This window comes from Dermacentor andersoni, chromosome 5 (genome assembly GCF_023375885.2).
Source record: "Dermacentor andersoni chromosome 5, qqDerAnde1_hic_scaffold, whole genome shotgun sequence".
In the NCBI taxonomy this organism is placed as follows: Eukaryota; Metazoa; Arthropoda; class Arachnida; order Ixodida; family Ixodidae; genus Dermacentor; species Dermacentor andersoni.
The window spans coordinates 76,327,170-76,348,852 of NC_092818.1; the positions used below are offsets into that span (position 1 = coordinate 76,327,170).

Sequence of the window (21,683 nt, forward strand, 5' to 3'; positions counted from 1 at the left end):
CACGTGTTGTTACGCCCGAACGATCACACTGTTTCCGCTTGACCAGTTGGCTGCGGATTTCAATGCTTGGTCACCTGACCTTTGGTTGCTGTTGCAATTAGAGCTGTGACCGGTGTGCTATCGATGCACATCTACGCCTCTGAGCTTTGAATTTATGGGCAGACTACGGATGTTCAGCTCCTCCTACAAACGACGCGATGAAGTCGTAACTCGCAGTTACGTAGCCGAACCGCTCCGTGTGTGCGCAACACCGCGTTCCCTCTGCGTATTCTGACTCTTGATCTTGCTCTAGCATTTTCACTGGAGTGAACGTAAAACTAATCGATTAAATCCTATAGAAAGATGAATCTGACATTTTCTACTACACGCCAACGTCTTCCGCACGTCGATTCGTAGTGGCGATTCCAGTTATAAGGAAACGTACGAAATGAGCGTACAACAAATGAATGCGTCACTGCATTTAATACCGTACCAGCCCGATTGTTTCACGTTAAACGCGCCTTTATGCAATGTTCCATGCTACAATAATGAAGTCCCTGCTTCAACAACCACATGTGAGATAATTTTTTGAGCAAAAGCCCTAAAAAAAAAAAAAAATAACGCACTGTATTGCTCGTTATCTCTCTCCGTCCAATTTATGTATTTATTTCCTATATCAATGCAATTTTGAACATAGTCTTCATTGTCAGTATAGTTAGGCTTACTAAGTTATCTGCAACACAAATGTTTCCTGCTGCAGGCGGGCAGATAGACAGCTTTGAGATCCGTTGGACAGTGGGCAAAGCACGTGGCACCTGCTACTTCCGTATCACGTTTATGTGTGGGCTAAGGCGTTATGAGTGATGCAAATCGCACACAAAGAAAGATAGTGATCAACATCGCAAAATGAAGAATAACCAAATGGTGGATGGCGTAATTTCACGCTTGAGCACGACGTTAAAAAGAAATATTATCAAGTTAACATTTGAACGCTTGTGCATGGAGTACAAAGTACAAAATTAATAATAATAATAATAATAATAATAATAATAAACTATATACACTTTCAGCACTTTGAATCAAGGTTCCGCGGAATAAAACAAAATAAGTATTGGCACTGAAAATAAGACTAGGGTAACTATGGGCATATTTCGGAGAGGCAATATGTACGGCTTGGTTATATTCCGCAGATTCTTTAAACTTGATTCATTGTCAACGGGATTGATGACACGCATGCCATGTATAGCTGAATATGCTTTGCAAAAAAAACTTTATTTTTCCTGGTTTCATTGAAATTGATTGTTTCCCTTATTTTCTTCGAAAAGCGTCCGCGGAAAACGTAGATGCACAACAAATACAGCCACTGTTTTTTTTTTTTTTTTAATCTATTTCGTCTAGATTCCTATGATCTAATTTTTTGCTGGTTTTCCACCACATCACTTCAGGCACTCTCTACAAACGCTGCACCCATTGTCGTATCTGCGCCGTCTTTTGAGAACTCGACCGTTTTGTTTTCATGCTCCGCCGTCTTCCCCTTGGACGTTAATTTAGAAGGGAGTGTTTTGCTTGGCCTCTGAGATCGCACCGGCGCGCCGCTGTGATCTCAAGGGCCACGGCTATTGAAGCTCAATATCCGCATCGGTTGAGTGGTGGCGCTTCTTTTCGCTTCCTGATTTCACATACACACACACACAAAAAAGACCATGGAGATTTACAAGAATAGGAAGAAAGAAATTAGAAAGGAAAATCCACGATAACACGGAGGGCAGTGCCTCGCTATTTGAGGCTCTAGCTGGTTACCTCGGGACAAAAACATACCGGAGCAAATATTCGCAACAAGGTGAGGCATGTGCATGCGGAAATAATCATCCGAAGACCACTAAGCACACCGTAATGCAATGCGAAGGAATACACCCAGTGAGATCCAGAAGTAACGCAAATCGTCCGGAAGCGCTTGGATTTAAAGTGGGTGGAATCATCAACCGGCCAGCAGTCGCGGTAAGCAAGATACGTTTCGAGTATTGGTGGGAAAAAATGCCGGAAAGAGGTTGATAGAACCGGAACCGTTACAGGCATAGGTAGCGTTACCAGGTACATAGCAAAATTTTGCGGAAGGAAAAAAAAAAAAAAAGATTAAACAGATGTATATAAAAATGCTAGACATATGTATAGCATACACGACAAAACCAAGCAGGCTAGGTGACTATTCATCACCACCCCTTTTCGAAAGCGATGCCATTAAATCAACATCATCATCATTGGTAGAGAGAAATAAATGTAGACACAAGACCTGCAAAGTTGTGGAGCTCGCCGTAGACAAAAGTGGAAATGCTAATGTCACAACTAGTGTGATGAGAAAATATGACGTATTCTTTATTAAACATGAACTAGTGTCAGAGGAACTTCAGTTTGGCCTAGCTGGTGTTTACTGCATATCATATTGACCGCAAATGAAGACGGGGACAGCGGAAGCGAACACAAAAGCAACACGGGCGGTTGTTGTTTGTGTTCTCTTCAACCGCCCGTGTTGTTTTTGTGTTCTCTTCCGCTGTCCCCGTCTTTATTTGTGGTCAATATGATATGCATGAACTAGTGTGCATTTTATGCATCCCTTCCTCCCTTTACTCAACGGTAAAATAAGGAAATGCAGAAAATTATCGCCTGTCTATAGTTTTCTGGCTTGAATTGGACAATAATCTACTGTGGAACATAAAACTGGCTACTTACATTGCACTCCATTGAGGGGCGAGTAATTTAGGGTTTTGTTTCTATTTTTTAATGAGTGCAACGATAAACGAATGATGCAGATCGAAATACGGATAGGTTTTTCTGAGGTAGAAAACACGGAAGGCTTGAATAAACGGGTGAATTAACGTGCCCCCGTGAGACGCGCATATGTAGGCTGTCTTGTAATTCAACACTTTCCGAAGGCATTCGTAGGCACGCACACGCATGCGTATAAGTGTTTGTACTGGCGTTTTACACTCCCGGCCATGCAATACGTTGTTGTTATTTAATAACTGCAAAACAAGCGTGCAAGCAGGCTTACATTAACGCCGGCAATAACTAGACATAGTTAAGGAATTGACACTGCACATTTCTTCATCAGCACAGCTGTGCACGTGTGTACCACAAGCACATAAGCTTAATAATTCTACAAAAGAAAAGAATGACACGAAAACGCGTACCAGACACAAAAAAACAAAATCCAACTAGAAGAAGCGACCCACAAGAAGTTCATGTAAACTGTGCAATAAAAGTGCTTTAGAGTGTGACACGCGGATGTCATTGTTCGAGTATGGTCTCGAGATCACATTCGATATACGTAGGCTTCGCAATAATCTGCATATCAAATAAAATTAATACATTCATAAGTAGCCGTGTGTAATATGTGTGCTGTGTATAACTGCACGCCGAATCATGATTTGCAGTCGCAGGCGATTGAATTAAGAACGTGGCAGTTAAATCGTAGTCAAAAGCGCCGGCTGTGCTGATGCATGTTAAATAGAGAACCAACCTTAGTTTTGTTGAGCCACACCATGTCTCAACAAAGACGGGTCTATAGCTGCCGTATACAACGAAACATACGTGTATGAGAAGCGCAGATTACCTTAATGCCACATGCATTGAACACCGTATATTCGAACCTTTCTTTTTTTATTCCTTTTCTGGCATTTGGTTAGTAGTTCCCAATATCTCTACGTGAATGCTGCAGGCAGTGCATGCCGTCGCGTCCGCAAGATGTGAAATAAATAATCATAAATGTTCGCTTCTATTGCCAATTTACGCGGTCAGGGACGTTTGTGTACTGACGTAGCAGAGGATTGATTGGTATTCGGAATTGCACGACAACTTTGCTGCCATTCCAATTTCCCGGGGCCCGTATTCACGATAGAGAGCTTTAGCTTTGGGAGATGCGTCTTGCGTTATGCTGGATACGTGGAACTTTAGGACCACTAAACATGCACGTGTCATACCGCTGACCGCGGCGGGAGGTTTATCTGATTGCATAACAACATGGCAGCGCCCAAACCGTCCGCCTCAATCGCATTTCGACCTTGCTGTTTGCTATGCGTCAGGACAGAAGGAAATGAACGGTAAGATTAGCCATCGCTTTTTGCCATTTCACGCCGAGTACAAAGCATTGGCAACATTGTATCATTCTTATTGAGATTAGCTGTCTGTCTTGACGGTGCTAAGTCTAGAGGGACGGGACGAAGTCGGCAAAGTGATTTGTATTGGACCAGATGGCGCCACAGAAATTAGTGTTGGTGATGTGTTGGTGATGCGTTGGCAATGCGGAACGCTCCAAGAGCCTAAATCTTCACTGCACTATTAATTTAGTTACGTGCTCCAGCACGGTGAGCGATGACGGTTTGCTAAAACGTTCATCTCTTGGCATTTCTACCGCCTTCCTGCGGTGGTGCGCCTGAGGTATCACTGTAACGTTTCACGTATCACGCAGGTCTACAATTCTAATACTAAGTGTCGTATGCGATCTATTTTTGTTGCGATGATTGGCTCGTCATATTGCCAATCACTGTCGTGGTTCGCGGGCTTCTTAATGCCAGCCAGTAAGGAAATGCTTTTTCGTAAGCAGTGTTCCGTGGATACTGGTCTTGGTTTTGTACGCCTGATAACACTGGTAAAGCACTATACAAGCAGACTAGCAGGTTACGCACAATTGTTTTCTGGTTCTCCTTTCTGCGTCTCCTTTATCTTTCAGTGCGCCATGCATGATATAAGATGCTTTCACTTTTCCAGACTTTGCCTTGATACCGGTTATTTTGTTTCATCGTGGATAACCAAAAGTGACGCACACTTACATGTGTACCAAGGGCCAGGAATGAGAATTTACAAATTCGGATTGTTTATCTTAAAGCATCCCGAGGCATGCGCTAAAAAGAGACTGAAACTATTCAAGTGCGTACTAATTGCTAAAAACGTCTCTCATCTGCTGCGCGTGTGACACTTATACTAGAGGCTCACAGCTGTTTCGATTTCAGGGAAAATTAATTATCCTTTATCAGTTCCAGTAAGGTTTCTTTAGGAAAAATAAATAGAACACCTTCTGTGGGACGTGCCACTCACTTTAAACTGGAAATATTGACTTTATAGAGAGATAACTGTGACATTAATGAGATACAAGCCTTAATAGTGATCTAGGCCGTTCTTTACCGTGCTACCTTGCACTACACTTATCCATCCGGTTCTGCAGACGAATGCACAGCTTCATATATTACCTGCTGCACGTCAGTAACGTTCACGCGATTTCAAATCCGGAACTGGGCTGGGCTAGACACTCAGGGCGATGGCGGATTAGAAAGCTGCTTTCTGCCGATCTTTCGCAGCTTCGGAAAGACTTGCAACCAAGCATGCTCGAGCTCATTATCTATGCGAACCACGCTCCCACATTTCGTGCCGGGGGTGTAAATAACGTGAACTTACCGCGACCTGGACGAAGCTGCATTTGCCGCGAAGATTCTCATTTCCCAGGCGTTGCACGTTGCCAAAGCGAAAAAAATAAAATAACACATTTTTTTGCGGCACAACCAGCCATCCAGTAGGGCGCTGCCCGGTGCTCAGACGCGATTATTTTCTTTTTTTAGACGATCAGCACTGAACACACGTGTATAGGGCTTGGACGGACGCTTCACATGATAAACAAAACACAGACACGAGTGTGCTCGCGCTCACATAGGCCGCCCGTACGACTTGTTCACGATGTCGTGGAACGCAGTATGCGTTTTACTTCCAGTTCCGGTCCGTGCGTTCGGTCACGTGGCATCGTCACCCCCTTGGAGAGACGACAGACATCGTTCCGCCGTTCAGTGTGGCGTGAACAATTGGCAGCAGCCCACACCGACAGGGACGGACGGCCGGATGGGGTTAGCGTACTCCAAACCAACAACCCCTACTTTCTTTTTTTTCTTTCTCGTCCTTGTCGCCTTTCAGAGGAGAAAAAAACTAACCCCTCCGCTTGGGCGTCCAAGATGGTTTTCGTTTACAATGCCAAGCGCAACTCTTCAAAGGAGTAGCCGACGTCATTAGGGTGAGCACGGAATGGCTCGACACCAATCCCACTTAGCTTTTCTGTCTTTCTTTCTTTTTTTCTGTTCTTGCTCTTTGAAGACCGCGAAAAGCAAGTCGCGTTTCGCGTCGCGATGCCCGTAAGGCACGCGTAACACACAGCAGGGCGTCTGGTTTGGCACGCAGTTCGCTTTCTCGTTTATTTATACATTTTCTTTCACGCGGCTTCTGAGGCGCCTGCAGTTGCTTTCCTCCGTCGCCTCGACCCCGCATCACCCCCTGCCTGTTGCACACTTCGAGCCGAACGCTGGTTCTCTGCTCCCGGAAATTTTTTTCTTCTTGTTGGCGACGCGCTATAGCCTCCCTTCCTGCTCTTCGATTTTTTTAGGCGGTTTGTTTTAGGGCCTATAAACGTCACCAAGATGGCTCTTTACGGGACGACCCATGTGGAGAAGACCCCGCGGGCGAGGCACAAGTGTTGGCGCTGCTTCGGGCGATCTCTTTCTCCGCCTTTCCGTTCTCTTTCTTCCTTTCTTCCTTTCTTTCTTTCTTTCTTTCTTTCTTTCGTTCTAGCACTTTTGCTCACACGCGACCTCCTCGAAGCTTTTTCCGCTCGTAGAAGCCGAGAAAAGCTCTCGCTTGGCCGTGGGAGTGACACCGAGTGCTCAACAAGCTTGCGACATTCGACTCCTGTAGTCATTTCGTGCCTTCTGTTGCTTCGTTTTCGACTTGTTTGTAGGCTCTTTCTCTTTCTGTGCGTATACGTGGAAATCCTGTAATGATGAGTAAGCCCAGTGTCAACACAGTGACTCTATTTACGTAATGCTGTAACACGGTTCATTCTAGACTCCATTCTCGTTGTTGAGTCTGCTTGCATGCGACAGACACTTGCTTCCCTGAACGCGTGTCCCTTGGCTCGCCTTAAACGGCAACTCCGGCGATATTGCGATGTGCACTGAGCTTAATAAAACTTTGAATATACGTTCTCTTTCACACTCTGATTATCTGTACCGGGCGATATGATTGCAAGTCATTTAGTTTTCCTGAAATTCAATTTTTTATATTGGTTGAGCGTTCCGGACTAATGCCCACGAAAGCACGACTTTTTACTGGTCACCATGTGCTTGTGACGTCAGCGTCTACACCTCCAATTCGCCCAGAAACGACGAAGCTGTCTGCTTCTTCTACGAGAGGACGGCGAAAAATCGTAGTTTTGGCAGACGTGATCATCGGTATCTTCTTCTTGACGTAGCACAAGGCGTTGAGCATGGGGTTCGTCAGCTGCCTTGCGCGGCGGCGGCGGGTCAAAAGCAGATGGCGATTCTTCAGCGGTAATATTATCGCTGAAATTGACGCGGAAATCGTCGCTGAAATCACCGCTGAAATCGCCGCTGTGTCGTTCGAAAGAGCCGACAAAGCTACCCGTGTAGTCAGAAGACATCGTCAGGTTCGCTTTCTTTTTTTTTTTTGTCGCGAGCACCACGTGTGCTGCGTGTTTAGCACGTTCTGCGTGTTTACATTACAGTGGCATAGGTTCTGACGTCATCGACTCATCGTAGACTTCACACGAAACAGCTACCCTTACCGGTTTCGGTACCTGATTTATTGGTTATTTGAAATTGTTGATGAGTTTCTAAGCAAAGTGAACCACCCTACCGGTTTCAGGACTGTCAAGACCATTTGAAAGTGACAATATTATTATAGGGTTATAAAAACGCCGGAGTCTCCCTTCAAGGTGAGTCGTTAGAAAACCCGCGATAGATTGCCAGATTCTTCGGCAGATTTTGTTAATGTAACTTGCCTTAGTTTATTTTGTTTATCTTTTCTTTTTATCACACCTGTTTTCATGCTCTTATCTGAACTAGAAACGTGGGTGCAGCGGCAGTAATTGCTCATTTTCGTGATAAATGCATGTCATCCGCATACAATCGTGTCCAGAACAATCTCTTCCAAACCGCGCACCTAAAACAATCTTTTCAAAACCGCAAGTGTCATTCGCAGTGGACGTGAAGTAACAGTAAGTGCTTGCTTTCGTGAAGAATTCACGGCATTGTGGACAACGTGTTAAGCAGTCATTGTATAGCAACAAAGAGATGTTTCAAAGCAGTTCCTCGCAAATGAAAGACTGCTGCACGTGTAGACGTGGGCTTTCTTCACTTCACTTTATCTGAGCTATTCATTCCGACCAGTAATCCGATCGTCCAAGGGTAACAAAGTAACGAGGAAGACAGCACACGTGCCTTAAGCGACATATTTCAATGACCATTACACTCAGAACAAGCTAGAGATTCGAAATCAGCCGTCTATAGCCGTCATTCGAACGATTATTCAGCGAGCGTTCCGCACTTTGAACTTGCGCAACAACGTTGATATGCCACACCTGGCACTTCTAAAGCTTGCTGTAAAACCAGCAAATGTCGAACTACAGCTGTCTCTTGGTTATGTTATTTTCTTTCTTCTTTTTGTGTGTGTGTGTAGTGTGCACAAAATACTTTGCTTTCTCTAGAAGTAAAGCCCCAACAATAAATTTTGTATGTCGCAATGTTCAGAGTCCCGACAGCACTTTAGGGCTTGTTATAGAAGTACTGTTAGGTCTTCGTTTCTTATGGAGCCCATATAGACTATAAAACGCATCACCAGAAATCAATGTGGTATACTTATAGAATGACTTTAAGCTCCTTATATTTGGCAAAAAACATATCATCAACCCGCTAGCCCGCTTGTGCTGCACATGGTATCTTCTCTCCCTCTCTCCCTCCCTCCCTCCTTTCTTTTTTTGTCTGTGCGTGTGTTTTCTTTTTCCTTTTTTTTCCTGTTCTCTTTCTCTTTTTCCATCTTTTTTTGTGAGGCAGGAGATCAGCACATGCTGGAGGTTGGCAAATGGCACTGAGCACTGAGACGCCACCTGGCGACGCTGAGCTCATATCGCGCTGAATTTACTTCCTTGTCTGTTTACCAAGCTTCCTGTTTTGGTTATCTCCGACACGTGTCTTGTGCGCGCTGACAAGCCTACGAGCGAGCTTACATGCACCACCAGTCAGCTAGAAGTGCACCTCGACATGCGCGACTTCTGCAGACAGTGCAGCTGTAGGAGGCCGCGCGCTCCTACGATTAAACAAAACACGATGGTTTAGAAAAGAGAGAGAAAAAAAAGGAACAGATGTGGGAGTTGCGGACGCTATGCTATTAGTTCGCTCAATAAGATTGCAAAAAACTCTTGAGCCTTGCGCCTCCGTGTCAGAAACATTTCTTCCTCCGTATGGTTTATTAAAGATTTGCAGTACAAATGGAATGCTTTCGAGTCGACTGATAGCATTGGATAGACAAATTGATAAGGCATTCAACTTCTTCGCTTATTCGGTTGTTTCCGACCATTCGGCGCTATGACAATTTTAACGCTTAACTGCCTCCTAGGTGGACCGTACGTGCGGTGGCCACGTGACGGCCGTTCAAAGTGCCCGCGCTCTATTATGCCGAGCTAAACCAGAAGCACTTCGACTCTACATAAAGGAGCAAGCTTATTTGTGTCATGCAACATCAGTGAGACGCCCGATAATGTGCCACAGTGCGTGACTGCATCGAAACTTTATTGCTTTATTACTTCAGAAATAAGTGATTAAGTGGAGGTGAAAGAAAAGCGACAACCCAAAAGCAGAATACTGTGCAGAGTGTATAAAGCTCTTGTGCAGAATACTGTGCAGAGTGTATAAAGCTCTTGTATGACCGAAATCTCATCCCCTCCAGGAGGAATCCCTGCTGCTCAAAATGAGCACTTTCATGAGCGAGTGAAGCGTTTATTTGTTTATTTTTATTAGGTGTTATTGTTTGCGCGGTGGTCTAAGGGGGCGAAACCCAGTATGTTTAGTTCCTGCGTTGTCATCACTGATGTAGGGTTTTGTAACGTGAGCAGTTTAAGCGATAACCATGCTTCATTAACGTGTTGCACGCGGTTGCCACACCACGTGTATATTTGTGTAGCAGTTTATTTTAGTCCCCTTTCTGAACAATGTTAGCAGTTAACTGAATTCCTACGGTGTGCAGTCAACGCAACGTATACAGCAAAAATTTCGCCTTGTAAGGCCTTTTTTTTTTGAAGTTTCCTCGCTTTAATAATCGCTATATTCGCATAACATTCTTTTTCGGTGTTTGTTCTATTACACGCGTGTCGGTTGGCCAGACTTGAAGAGAGCAATGCGTACACTAAAGGACAAGCCTGTTTTGTCTGTGCACCCACTGTGAATAAAGCATTAAGAATGCATTAATAAACTGCATTGTTAAATTACTATGTAGTTATATGTGCATTATTCACTTGCATTTCTGCGACACATGTCTCAGTACACTTCATATCCAAGGCACGTTTTTTACAAGAAGTAATATCATCATCATCATCAGCCTGGTTACGCCCACTGCAGGGAAAAGGCCTCTCCCATACTTTTCCAACTACCCCGGTCATGTGCTAATTGTGGTCATGTCCTCCTTGCGAACTTCTTAATCTCATCCGCCCACCTAACTTTCTGCCGCCCCCTGCTACGCTTCCCTTCCCTTGGAATCCAGTCCGTAACCCTTAATGACCATCGGTTATCTTCCCTCCTCATTACATGTCCTGCCCATGCCCATTTCTTTTTCTTGATTTCAGTTAAGATGTCATTAACTCGCGTTTGTTCCCTCACCCAATCTGCTCTTTTCCTGTCCGTTAACGTTATACCCATCATTCTTCTTTCCATAGCTCGTTGCGTCGTCCTCAATTTCAGTAGAACCCTTTTCGTAAGCCTCGAGGTTTCTGCCCCGTACGTGATTACTGGTAAGACACAGCTGTTATACACTTTTCTCTTGAGGGATAATGGCAACCTGCTGTTCATGTTCTGTGAATGCCTGCCAAACGCACCCCAGCCCATTCTTATTCTTATGATTATTTCAGTCTCATGATCCGGATCCGCGGTCACTACCTGCCCTAAGTAGATGTATTCGCTTACCACTTCCAGTGTCTCGCTACCTATTGTAAATTGCTGTTCTCTTCCGAGACTGTTAAACATTACTTTAGTTTTCTGCAGATTAATTTTTAGACCCACTCTTCTGCTTTGCCTCTCCAGGTCAGTGAGCATGCATTGCAATTGGTCCCCTGACTTACTAAGCAAGGCAATATCATCAGCGAATCGCAAGTTACTAAGGTATTCTCCATTAACTCTTATCCCCAATTCTTCCCAATCCAGGTCTCTGAATACCTCCTGTACACACGCTGTAAATAGCATTGGAGAGATCGCATCTCCCTGCCTGACGCCTTTCTTTATTTGGATTTTCTTGCTTTCTTTATGGAGGACTACGGTGGCTGTGGAGCCGCTGTAGATATCTTTCAGTATTTTTACGTACGGCTCGTCTACACCCTGATTCCGTGATGCCTCCATGACTGCTGAGGTTTCGACAGAATCAAACGCTTTCTCGTAATCAATGAAAGCTATATATAAGGGTTGGTTATATTCCGCACATTTCCCTATCACCAGATTGATAATGTGAATATGGTCTATTGTTGAGTAGCCTTTACGGAATTCTGCCTGGTCCTTTGCTTGACAGAAGTCTAAGGTGTTCCTGATTCTATTTGCTATTACCTTAGTAAATAGTTTGTAGGCAACGGACAGTAAGCTAATCGGTCTATAATTTTTCAAGTCTTTGGCGTCCCCTTTCTTATGGATTAGGATTATGTGAGCGTTCTTCCAAGATTCCGCTACGGTCGAAGTAAAATAGAAAGAGCAAATGATAAATGAACGGTAGTTAGGTTAACCAAGACTGAGCCCGGTTGGCTACCCTACACTGGGGAAAGGGAAAAAGGGGACGGAAAGATTAAAGGAAGAGAAAGTCCACTGGGGATATCATCGGTCACTCACTCCAGATCAGAGACGGTGACTCAATCCGGTAGCTTTCAAATATCGCAGCAGTGCTAAGACGTAAAGCTTACCGCAACATCGAAAAAAAAAAAAACGTAATATAATGTTTGTTACACTGCTGCGATAGGCTTTAGAAATCTACGATTGCATGAATAAGTATGATTGGTTGAACATCGCTGTATCTTGTATGAATTTTACGCGCTATTTATTTTGAGGTATATTGAGATCAATTCTATTGCGTGTGATTTACATAAATGACTACATCGAATATACAGAAGGCATTGGACACCAGTGTGTTTGTTCAGTTCACTTCTTCAGAAAAGGGCAAGGTGGAGCAAGATACATAAAATAAGGTTGGCATCTATCTTTGTAGCTGAAGGTTTCTGGTAGCTTCGGGCTACGTTCATGACGACTTTTCTTTTTTTTTAACAATTCTGCAATCTGCAACACTGGTTATACGTCAATGATGCATATAAGGCGGACTGCACGAAACTTACAAAATTGAACGTCTCATTTTACCTACTGGTCCTTTCTTGGCCGTCGCTGTTTTCGTAATTTTTTTCTTTTCATTTCATACTTTCTTCTTTTCTTTCTTTCTTCTTTTTTCTTTTTCGGAAGCCGCTTTCACATTAAGCGCAGCTGTTCGCATCGAGCGAACGACGACAGGAGTACACGTTGGGAGTCATTCGCGGACCGCAGAACGTACATTACGCCGAGACGTGCAGCTGGCGTTGTGGCTAAAAAAGAACAGCTGCGTTGACGTCCAAGCGCGGCGCATGGGCAGCGGGGAGTGTCGCGTATATTACGCTCGTACAACCCACGCTGCGTGTGCGCCGTGACATAGATGTGCGGCTTCCCGCTTTCTCTCATCAACTCGGAGCGTACACGAGAACGACGTTTCTCTTCTGGTTCCGCTTCTACGCCAGCGCCCCTGGCAACTTGAGGAAATAGTTCCTCTTCTCTACGATAGGTGGCGGGAGTCGTCCGTGGAGGGGGGCGGCGTTTTCTCGCTTCGGCGACCGCGGTCGTCTCGCGATCGATGTTGCGTAACGTTGTACCTCGAAGTGGTCTTGCTTTCTGCCGCAAATTCTCGATTCAGGCTCCACTTTCCGTCTGCTCAGCGAGGAATCGACGGTTTTGCATGTTGTGCAAGACGGAGAATAATTAATTCAAGGTTACCGGAGAAGACGCATATATTACGTTTATGCTTTCCAGGTTCTAAAAATTAACATAATTCATGACCAATTTCTCGTTTTTCGACAGCTGTGGGTTCGGCATTTTTTTAATGTACCTGCATTATTCCCCGAGCTGAGCATAGCGTCGCCAAAGGGCGCTTTATGTAATTTAGGCGGCATGAAGGGCCGAAGTAGCGTTTGGCCTACTGTGTAGTTGCGACATGGGGTACAACGAAAACTCATTCCAGTAAGCCTGTAAGGGCACTGGAACTAGCTATGTGACTGAGCTCCTTCCTTCTCAACAAATATATGCTTGCGTGGGAAAGCTGTCATCTGATAAGGAAGATGCATTTCATTTTTTACGAGCATGTGGAATGAACTACACAGCGCTCGTGCCGGCCATTTATTCTCCCTCCACTGTGTCTCGTTCTGCGCACGCGCAAAATATGTTAGCCTACCAGCTCGCCCAACTTGCGGTGTTGATTCATTTTTCAGCTCATTATTCATACCGGCATAACTAGGGTGCAGTAGCTGGAATTTTCCCGCATTAAGCTCGCGGAAATTTTGCGTACGGGTGCGCAGGCGAGCTATTGACTCTATGCAAGAATAGTTTAAAGAAAACGCCTACCCGGATATCGTGTATGCGGATCGCATATGTGGCGAATCTCGGGCTTTGATGAAAAAAAGCATGGAACGTTCTGGCGGAAATATTTTGTACTGGAAACGTCGATTAATATTGTTTGCTTGCTTTATCGCGAGCCTACTGGCAGCGGCCCGAAATGCCTGTGCCAGCTTTCTTCGGAAAGGCGTCATGACATCCTACAGCGCCTCCTGCGCCGAGGATATCGGTTGCATCGTTGCTATGTGCTGGAGGCTGGCACAAATCGTTTACCCGAAGAAAGCGCGTCTGGGTTACAAATAATTACAACAATCTATTCGACCTATATATAAAAGCTCCTTGGTTTCATTGTTAGCAATAATCTCAATGTAATAATAACCGCACAGACAATATGTACGATAAATACCAGAGCCGGTTAGGAAAAAATAGCTCTCTCCTGGCGCCCTCTGCAGTTTGGCGCTCAAGAAATGCAAATGCTCAAAAAAGAGCGAAGCGTGACTGGTTTCGCCGCATCGTTCATAGATGGCGCCGGGTTACCGTGGTTTGTAGAGTGTTCGGGCTGTGGAAACAAAAATAACGCATGGAACGACCGCAAGTTTCAGCGTCTTATCCTGTGATTCGTATTATTGATCTTTACCACGGGAATAGCTGCATCCTCATGTGGGTGTCAAATCTTTAGCATAGCTGGGTACTTTGATTGCATGGTCGAAGAAAAGCCACTGGATTGTCAGAAACCCCGTCAAAGCAGTTCTCTCGAGAATTCCCATTACAAGCAGTTACATAGATTCTTAATGATTTTTCTTAACGATTTGAACGTTTTAAAACTGGCATTAAGAAACACAATTCGACGCGGTGGACCATTTACTAGCGGTCAATCGGTACACACAATTTGCGCCGTTATCTCAACTGATCGCTTTCAATTATTTTAAGGATATGCTCGCCTTCGCGTGCCAATGTGACGTCTGGCGCCACATATGTTGTGCCCAATGGCTTAGCCAATCGGCGTCCGCTAGAAATGATACCCCGAAAGCGGCCTATCCAAGATATGGCTCTAGCGATACTGTTAATCTTTGTTATTCGCAGTGATTCATATACATCCGAATAAACGTTTGCACGCTTTGTGTTTTTCTTGTTTCCAGGCAATAATCGTCATCTATATTGCGGGTACGTCCTTTCTTTAGCACGGTGCTCTGCGCTGAGGTCATGAACGACATGCCCGTATCAGCTTAGCATAGTGTTCCTGACAAGAAAGTATTGGGCGCGCAGCACGAAAGAAAGGAACTACAAGCAGGACAGAAGGCGATTTTTGTTGAGGACAAAATGAGCCCCAAATTGCTGAAAGATTTTTTCAGGCAGTATTTGTACTGTAACTTCAGTAATTGAGATTTCCCGTTAGCTGATCCTGATACACTTTGTGCGAACTGTGCTTCATGGAGAATACTACAACGCGTACGATTAAAGCCAACCGACATGTGTAAAAGTACGCAAAACTATACATGTGACTGTATCACTGGTTGAAGAGACAAGGAGTTGATGACCCCGTACTTGAGCACCATCTCCTGTCACGCCATAAATAAATTACTTTTGCAGAAAGTTCAGTTGTTAGCAGCAGTTCTCAAAGTTCAAAGAGCTCACTTGAAATAAAGTGGTGGAAGTGCTTTTTTTTTCTCTCCCTTTTTTGTTTCAGATGGAAATACAAGGTGCGCAATTTGTGATAACGAGACTTATGTATTCTTATCGCAAAGCTTAGCGCTATTGTTTCTTATTACAATTCTAACTGTAGCCATAAAGGTTCTTGGTGCGGCACGGCTAGTATCAGTACGATGACACGGCATTGCAGGTTATAATCAACTACAATTGATTGATCAGCATGCATGCATGGCGTCTGCGTAAAATCACCTGCTGCTGGGAACCCAAGCAAGACAAAACTTCAGACGAAAAGGCAGGTTTGAATTGATCGACAGTGGATGAACACAGAAAGCCTCTGGATCCAACGTTTCGACAAAGAGACTTGTTTTCATCTGGACCAAGACAGAATGAAGACATGTGGTCACAGCGTTGGCTCCAGGGACATTCTTTGTTCATCCAGTGCTCATCATTGCTGCAGTAAAGCTTTAGGATAGCACAAAAAAAATTGCTTTTGAAAATTATGTTTATATTATTTTGTGCTGGGGGTGAGACAGGTAACTCGGATTGTTAAGGCAACCACTGGTTTATTGCTTAAGCCACAGAGTCCAGCTGTTCGTATTCAAACTGGCTCAAATTAAAAAGAAGAATGCATTTGCCTATAGATTCTACTCAGCGACATTCCAACATTAATCAATTGATTTCGTTACTCGGAGGTAGAAAACGAGCGGCACGAGACAAACAGAAAAGACAAGAAAAATATACGATTAGTTAATGAGCAAGGGGAACATCGTTCGTTGGTATTGGAAACGGTCCTTGAATGCATTCTTGATAACAAGTATACTTGTAAATTGTATGCACGAATGTAAAACTTCTTAGACGCAATTACAAATAATTGTTATTTGGGAGTTGAGGAACACGCCCTGACGTTTGAGACATAGTTCTTGCCGCGTTAGTGTGCTGGCTCTGGATCTTTGTAAATAATTACAGCATAGAGCGATCCTGAACATCAGTGGTTTGTGTTTAGAAATGTCCGCCACTAAAGCTTTGTTTTCGTTGTCTATTCGTGCTGTTCAAGCACCTGACATTGCTAGAATAATGGGCTAATAGAAAAAATGTACAAGCCAAGCAGGTTAATAATGAACTTGTTCCTTGAAAATAAATTAGAACGTATCTGGTTTCCTTGGGAGGCAACACAACACAAAGATAAAGGCAACATTTTGCTAATAAGCTTCATCTAGCATGGTGACCATCGCTAAGAAAGAAAATAACAAAACTGGTTAAAAGAAAGGAAAATATGGTCAAATGAAAATTCATTCTTTAACGATATCATGAAGTGGACAGAACGGGGGAGAACAAAAGTATCAATTTTAGACATTTGTCGACTTTTATTCTTTGCACTGCGACATGCTCTTTTGCCATATTATCACTAAATAATCGTTAATAGCTTGCTCAGGGTTTCCTTAATAACCTATTAATGGATTTTCTTTTTACACAAAAAGCATTTGTTACAATGGGAACGCTCACATGCACACGCTCAGGGTCGCTGTGTCTTGATCGGTGCATCGAAGTTGTCGGTTTCTTAATATTCCTACAAAAAAATTTTCGGTGAACTGTAGGTTCATCGTGGCCTTTCAGCATATAACTGCAAGCTGGCTGAGGCTTCCTGTCATATATTATTAGATCTAGTGCGCGCTGTTCTGTGCTGCATTGTGCATTTGCATTCTTTCTGCTCTCGAATGGGAGAACTGCTAGTTGACAGCCATGTTACCTTTACAACCGCGTTAAGTTTTAAGGGTGTTATAGGCACGACATTATAGTTCTGCATGTGTCACTGTTACTATAGAAATGCAGGCATGCCGGCCGAAAAACTTGTTGCAGAAAGTCAGAGCAAGAATTTTGTTGTTTATCTAAATTTATTTTCTAGCATCTGTTCGCATAAGTAACTTTTTGAGCATGTGAATGCATTTGATGCCTCTTGAGCTCTATAGTATAGGAAGTCGTAATCGGCAGCTGTGCCTATAAACATAGAACGCTTGCTTTTGCATTACGCAGCTTATTTGTATGTAAAAGTTTAACCGTTGCCACTGGGTCGACCAACTGCACTGCGGTACCTTATTTCCCGAGCCATGGAGTGGCGCGTCGCATGAATTGCTGCCTTATGCTGTTGCCGCCGTTCATGCAATACACATCATCATTTGTTGTTGGTTATTTGCCAAAATCTTCAAGATTTTGTGGGTCAGAAATATTTAATCACAATCGCCCCCACGACACTTCTCGGCAGCTGCGCTACACAAGGCATTGAGCTTGCAATATATTTATTTCTGTTGCAACAATATGTAGTAGTTCCGCAAGTGCCTCACGTTTGTTCCTTGAAATCAATGGAGAATTCAGCATATAAGGAACATCACTTACACTAACAGCGACTGTACATGAAACTCACAGCTCCAACAGTATGATGTCACTGCGCAGATCTGAATTTTGTGTTTTTATTTACTCATACTGTTGGCCTATATCGACCTTTGCAGGATAGCTCAGAAGCAGTACTTTATATAATCAATACGTTACGTGAACATTACAACATTACATAGCAAAAACACTAACTTAATATATAACACCACAGAGAGAAAACAAAGCGTGTACACAATGTAATCCATTACATACAAAGAATGAAGTGTCACAAATATCAAGCCAATTTTAGGTGTGCAAGCGAAAGTTTAAGGCAGTATGTTGTTTGAATTTCTTGCTACTGATAGCAATCGATGTGCCACCAAATACGAAGTACATTGAACTCGACATTGGCCATCTGTGATTCATCGAAATTGCAGTGTGATTTGCTAATCGAGAAAAATACTATGCAGCAACAAGACAGGCGTTAGAATCTTTCTGAATCGAAGCTTTAGTCAAGCGGGTAATCAAATGCTAAAGACGGTGCTTGCAATTGTTTTTATTTACTTATTAGGCAAAGTGAAACCTCATGCAATGCTTGTTTATTCGCCAGACAGGCTACAAATTTCGTCCACACAATGTTTGTATTTGTGCACGACACGATTCACAAGTTGTGCCGAAATGCAAACACCAAATCAAGCAAAGAATGGTTCGCTTTAAAACACGTTTTATGTTGAAGTTTGCAGTTTGTCCTTTTCTAGGGCCTTGTGCTTTGTGAGAAACTGACATCTCACAAGCGTTTCTTGCTTTGCTGTTCACTAAAACCATGATGGTTACGCATTTTAGTTGTGACCGAAAAAAAAAAACAGTCGGGGAGCCTGATCTACGTGAACTTGTTTACTTCGTTACGTATAGGTTACTGCTGCTAGACTCAGCCTGAGATTCGAAGTGTATGGCTTGTAGAGCTTGTCGAATTGGTTGCAAATGGCTTCCACGTGGTTCGCGGCCGAGTCGGCATCCGGGAAACTTGCTCGATGCGGCGAGTGGTTGGGCACGAAACATGAAGTAGAAATGCTTTCACGCAGGATTTAGGCTTAGGATATATGCCATACTGCTGCCCCGTAGATGCTGTATGCTAAGCGCTATTCATTCGCTGCCACTGCCAGGGTGCTGCCCGGCTCAGAGGGCGATTGAAGTTGAATCGAAGTACTTGCCATGGTCGGGCCGGTCTTCCGGCATTGCAGGCCGTAAGGTTCAGTTTTGTGGCAAGATGTTATATGTTGTTGGTTGAGGTCCCAAAGAACGGTCGGGGAGTCTGATCTACGTGCACCTGTTTATTACGTTACGTATATAGGTGCCATTGCTGGGCTCCGATTGATATCCAAGCTTTCGAGGAACTGTCTTTCTGCGGGTTCCGGGCTTGTTCTTGAAGTTGTGTTTCATATGGGCCTCGTTGGTGGCGCTTCATGGCTTTCAGCTGACATGTTTAACACTGGTGACACCTCATATTTCTTGACTTCTTGACAATGATAATTCTAGCTTACTTCTCACTCTTATTATTATGTTGCCGGGTGGAAAATCATCGTAAATTCTGAAAAAGCTTAAGAGTGGGTATGCTTGACCATGATCAAAATTTTGGCGGTCCCGACATGGCCTATGTTGCATGTGAAGCGTAGTTAGGAAAGTATTTGAAGGGATGCAGGTAATGTACAGATGCTATACAGGTTGAAGATTCTTGGTACACATATGCTAATAACCAGAGTGTTTCAAATAACTTCTGTCCATTTACTGCTACTCATAAGTTTCTGTAGTCTCTATATGGCTGCTTTAGATGTAAGCTGTGTGAGTGAAGTTCCAGCAGTGTAGCATATATGCAGATGCGTCAACAAAACAGACTGTGCAAATTTTGCTAGTTGAAGTGTTCAAGCGTGTTCCGACTTGTTAGAAGCAGCACTGAGAGCAAAGACAACAAGACTGGGTCCAAGGCGACTAGTAGTGGCTTTCGCCGTTGATCTGCGCATAGGAGTCACAGCGTTCGTGAACACGCATAGCTGGCGTAAAGCGGCATCACACACTTGATGTCTCTAGGCAGAGCCATCACTCGTCGATCAAGGGGTCCAGTGCGCCATTCTCCGCCCACCTAATTAGGCTTCACGTGGTGTTAAGTCAGGCGAACAAGTTAGACGACGCTCGGTGCAACAGTTAATGCCTTCTTTTCAGACGTAGCTTTACGCTTTCGCGTGGCGATTCTACGACGCCGTCGCGCAGAAGACTGCGTGATTCACGGAGCACGTCTGAGCCCCTAAAACCTCGCTGCCTTTCGCATGCAAAGCTTATTTGCAGTCTGATGAGGAGGTCAGGGCGTGCGAAGTTTCGCCCACATTTAGGCAGGCAAGATACGAGCAGAGAAAACTGCGGCAGCAGTTGAAGGGAGGTGGTGCGCTCTCGGAGGGGTCAGTGTCGAATTAAACGCTTTAAAGCCGTTGGCAGCGGATATCGCGAATATAGCGGGGCCCTCGGGACGAGCGAGAGAAAGCAAGAAAGACTATCACTAATTTGCATAATTGGATTCGCGCTACTTTTAATTGGGTTCTGGTAGTAGCAGAGAGCGTAATGGGATCCAGATACGAGTCGCAGTGAGAAGAAGAACAAAAGTAAAGAATCGCTGAGGCCTCTTTGGCATGCAATCGAGATACGGGCTCCGGCGCGTGCCGCGTGCCGCGATTGCACACACCAGCAACGGTTGCCTGCGCGGAACGCAGGGGCTTTCCCGTTACGCACACGAAAGCCTGGTGCTACTATGCAGAGAAGCCCGCCTTACCCACGAGCAATAAGGGAAGGAAGGACTCTGGTAATTTCGGAATCTCGCACGCCGTACTCGCTGAAGTGTGGCGGGCAGCGATTGCTTTGTAGAGGGGGGGGGGGGAGGCGTAGGAAGGGGGGAGGGATTCTAGCTGGCATCCTTCTCGTCTAACTCTCCCGAACACAGACGCTTGAATAGGGAATCCGGTTCCCATTTATTTAGAGGGACGATATCTGGACGCGCCTCGCTCTGGTTCCAGGCTCGGGCCGCCTGCATGCATGTGCCTTGCATGTCCACGTATGTGTGTAGTACGTGCTTGCGTGAGTGCTTCCGTGATAGTGCGTGCGTGACTACGTGTGTGTGCGTGCGTGTGTGCGTTTGTGTGTGTGTGTGCTTTTTGATTTCTCTTCTAATCTAATTTCACTCAGACGGAAGTCTTCCAAATCTTTGTCTCCCTTTTCCAAGGTGCCCGGCTTTTAAGTGGTGCTCTCTCGGCGTCCTCGAAGAGAGGCTCAAATAAAAATGAAAAGACGAACCGGCTTTGTATGAGCATGCACCGCGGAGCCGAGAGTCGCGTAATAGAATGTGCGCCATTCATCTTGCTTCACAGGAAGATAACACGAGGAAGGGTGGGGAGAGCTGTTTCTTGTTGAGTTTCACTCTTGCTTGACTTTGGGGCTGAACTTGCCTTTTAAGAGCAAGCCTTTGGAGAGTTGAACGCTGCCGCTGGCTTGTTTTTTTTTTTTTTCTTCTTCATTGGAGGCTATCTTTTAAAGGTCTTATTTGCTTTCTTTCGCTGCACATAGATTTCTAGTCTGCTGACTTCGCGGCTTTGTTTTGGATCGGTAAGGCGGCGTGCTTTGCCGGTCCAGGCTCACGGCCCACGCTTATCGGGCGGCAGCCGGGATTGATTGCCCTGCGCTGCCCGAAGGGTTCCCGCTGAGCCCAAGAGAGCGTCGGACCAGCCAAATAAAAGCAGCAGAGGGGAGGCGATAGTTTTCACCGTGACTCCTAATGAAGCCAAGCTCTCTGAAGCCCGTGTTCGCTACAATCTCTGCCCTTTCCTCTCCAGCGTCTCTTCTCTCCTCTCCCCGTTTCGGCCGCGCGAAGCCTAATTGTCATTCGAGTCAGCGAAGGTGACGCGAGAAATGAAAGAAATGGTAGACGACGCTGGGCAGAGCATA

The 21,683-nt window shown here is 44.7% G+C and overlaps 1 protein-coding gene across 4 annotated transcripts in view; it reads left to right on the forward strand.

The window, feature by feature from the left end:
- LOC126530794 (uncharacterized) overlaps positions 1-21,683 on the forward strand; it is a 282,495-nt gene that overhangs the window by 232,236 nt on the left and 28,576 nt on the right. The gene's annotated exons all lie outside the window — the stretch shown is intronic.